General features: G+C 40.5%; 1 long non-coding RNA gene across 1 annotated transcript in view; it reads right to left on the bottom strand.

Annotated features, from left to right (window-relative positions):
- Nucleotides 1-2486: 2486 nt before the first annotated feature.
- Nucleotides 2487-3248, bottom strand: part of LOC112549305 — a 15844-nt gene continuing 15082 nt past the window's right edge. The window contains exon 3 of the long non-coding RNA XR_003092687.1: nt 2487-2497. This is a non-coding gene — a long non-coding RNA (uncharacterized LOC112549305). The remainder of the gene's footprint in view (nt 2498-3248) is intronic.

Here is a 3248-nt window from a genome sequence, read left to right as displayed (position 1 = left end):
GCTGCATCAGTGTGGCCAGCACCCAAGGAGGTAACAGTGCCACCCCTCAGCCCCCCCAGCGCCAGCTGCCATGAGTTTTAGTTGCCAGCAGTGATCAGAAAAGTTAAGTTCAGTGGTGCACTCACCCTCTGCTTGCTGCCTGCGCCAGCCATGACAACGGGGCTTGAGCAGCAGTGGTATTAACTCCTTTGTTGCTGGCAACTGTAACGTAAGCCCCCTGGGCCCAATGACTACCCTCCATGGGCAGATCCAGCCCACAGGCCGTATGTTTGGCACCCCTGCTCTAAAGCAAGCAATGAGTTTTCAGTCCTTTCAACTATCTCAGATCAGCTCAGGTATCTCTAAGGCAACCATCAATGTAGCATAGAAGTACCCACTGCATGCCTCTATATGTCTTCTATGAATTGTCATGCTCTGCACTGCCTCAATATCAGAGGGGAGAAATGATTAATTCATACCTTCCAGCCCCATTTGCTGCTGTTGAACACGGACTCTTTGGTCAGCAAGGGGATTCTTATCTTCCCCTGGTTTCAGGTCATCAGGTGGCCAGCGTAGCTCCCCACTTTCAACTTCCCCTGACTCAGTTGGCTCCACCACAATGGATGGCAGTCTTTTTGACAACTTGGGATACTTCTCACGTGAGTCTGGAAAAGCCTTGTAAGTTTTTTAGTGATGTATATGTCAAAAAGCTGCACATGGATTTTCATGGAGACTGATGGTGAGCACTTAGGAAAGCTGTCCTGAGGAAGAGGGACTTCTCTTTCTTTACTGATTCAAATGCATTCCCTATATGTTCCCCTCTACCTTAATGTTACCCATACCCCTTAAAAGCCCTGTGTCATATACTGCCAGTCAAGAAGTACTGGAGAGGACACTATACAGAACCCACTGACCCCATTCCCCCACCCCACTAGCTGATGTGTGCATTATTAAGGGATACAAAGCTGCTCTTATGGCTATGTATACTGTCTTTGATAATCCCCAGTTGCCTGAAGAACAAGAGATTGGTACTAGAAATCCTTCTTTGGCCTAAAGCATATGGACAGCATTCAATCACTAAGGTGACACAACATGCTTAATAAAAGTAATCAGAATGCTTTAGCAAAAAATTAATTGTATATAGCCTAAGATGAGTCTAACGTTTGTGTTTAATGTCTGCAGGAAGTTTAGGACACAAAGTCATAATTATGTTAGTAAAATCTAAGATGCATTTTTAAATCCTTTGTCCTTCCTTGCTATGACTCCAATGTGATTTATTCACATCATCTCGCTATGACAATTTAATAAGAAGCTTCATTTCAGTGAATTATTATGTAGAATATAAAACTCAATATTTAGTAACAATCATGCAAAATGGGCAACCTGGAGATCATTTTCACCCAAAGACAAGCTCCAATTATTATCAGTTGCTATTTTATGTTATATCTTCTAGTAATACACTGTATCAAAAACTTGGAATAGTACCCTAATGTATATACACAAGGGGGCTAAATTAAGGTTTCACAAACCACCTAAATTCTGGCATTTCCTAACTTTTGAGAGCCTGACTTAGGAACTGTAACTATTTTCTTCTAATATTGCTTTTTTTGTGGGCAGTATCGACTTCACTTGCATCACTGACTTTCATGTTGAAAAGTAAACCTGACATCAAGCAGAACCATCCCAAGAGAATTATTTCCCTGGTAGTGACATCACAGCAAACAGTCAACTAAAACAAAATGGGAATTTTAGTTGCTGTTTATGTAGTTCAACTTGAGAGCCTGTTGGCAAGTGCATTGCAATTGTATGAGTTATCCTGAGAAAATCTGTTTGCAGCTTGAAATCAACAGATACGGGTAGTATTGCTGACAACTACATAACATTCATCTTTGTTTAAGGCTGAAACAAGGACTATAAACAGTACATGAAAAAGCGGACAAGTATAATCTTAGTTCTGTTGTTGTATCATTCAACCTCTTCCTTTACATTGAAACTCACTTTGAAGTTACCTGGCTAGCCTGGCAGTAGTAAGAGGAGGTGTGGTAAGATATTTGCTGTATATGTCCTTCTTTAGTGATGTCTAAGCCCCCTCTCCCCTCCTCAAAATATTCTACATGTTTACCATTATCTTATTTTTGGCAATAACACAGTACGAGTTATGGATAGGCCTCAGTCTTTGCCTGAATTGTTCCACTTTCAATATCCAGATAACTTTATAATTACATGAAATAGCACTTCCTCCCATTCAACTCAATAGCAACTGTGCCATTGGCTTCACTAAAAGAATGATCCTTAATCTTTAAATAGGATTAAATGTAAAGTTCAGAGAGTATTTTACTGGGTCTCTCACTGTCCGTTTTGCTCCTTGGCTTAATATTTACTTGCTAGTTACTGTGAAGCAAATCAAAATACTGTGTTTATATTTACCTGGGTAGAAGGGCCTCCTTCTTCCTCAGGGGATTGGCTTAATGTAAATTCTTCCATAACAGGTTCCCGTGTATTCATCACCTCTGTCATGCTGCAGATATTAAAACCGAGTTGGACAAATTCAACTTTGTACCTGAGCCCCAAAGCATTTACATGAAAAGACAGTGCCGTGGTATTTTTAATATATTTGTTAAACTAAGTTTATTACAAACTGCCCCTTATAATAACCCTTTGAAATGTGCTTCCTTACCAAAATTGTTTCGCCCATAGCAACAGAATAAAGACACATGCTACACTTTGCTAAATAGCACACAATATTGCTAAATTTCCTAAACTGGGGGTCAGATCCATTTTAGAAGAAGAGAAATGGCTCCACTGTAATATGCCATTTTCTTCCTAGACTCCATGGAGGTCCCTCCATTGGGCTGGACAGTATGGATTTAGGAGTGCAGCCAGAAGGTAGAGAAGAGTCCTTTATCAGATTTAGATTGGTATTTATGGAAAGAGTTGGTAGAGCAACCTCTCAAAATGACATGGTTTTCCCCCAGAGTAAGTGAAAACTGCCTGCAGATTTTGCTGCAGTTTGGGACATGTCTTGACATCTAAAGATTTAAATAGCCAACGCTCATGCCACTGAATGGGAGGTAGAACAGAAACTGAATTTCAATGCACCCTGATAGGAACACTCATAGTAGGTCAGCATTTTTGGAAGCAGAAACACCAAAGAGTTTATTTTGAGGGAAAACCAGTGGAGGAGAAGAAATATAACATAAGGCTGTCTACCAAGCTAGACTGTGACCTGATCTTTGTTTAACTAGTGGTCACACCAGTTGTATCTATAG

Source organism: Alligator sinensis, unplaced genomic scaffold (assembly GCF_000455745.1).
Source record: "Alligator sinensis unplaced genomic scaffold, ASM45574v1 scaffold85_1, whole genome shotgun sequence".
Taxonomy (NCBI): Eukaryota; Metazoa; Chordata; order Crocodylia; family Alligatoridae; genus Alligator; species Alligator sinensis.
The sequence above is the reverse complement of the archived record's forward strand: the minus strand, read 5'-3'. Positions and strand labels throughout refer to the sequence as shown.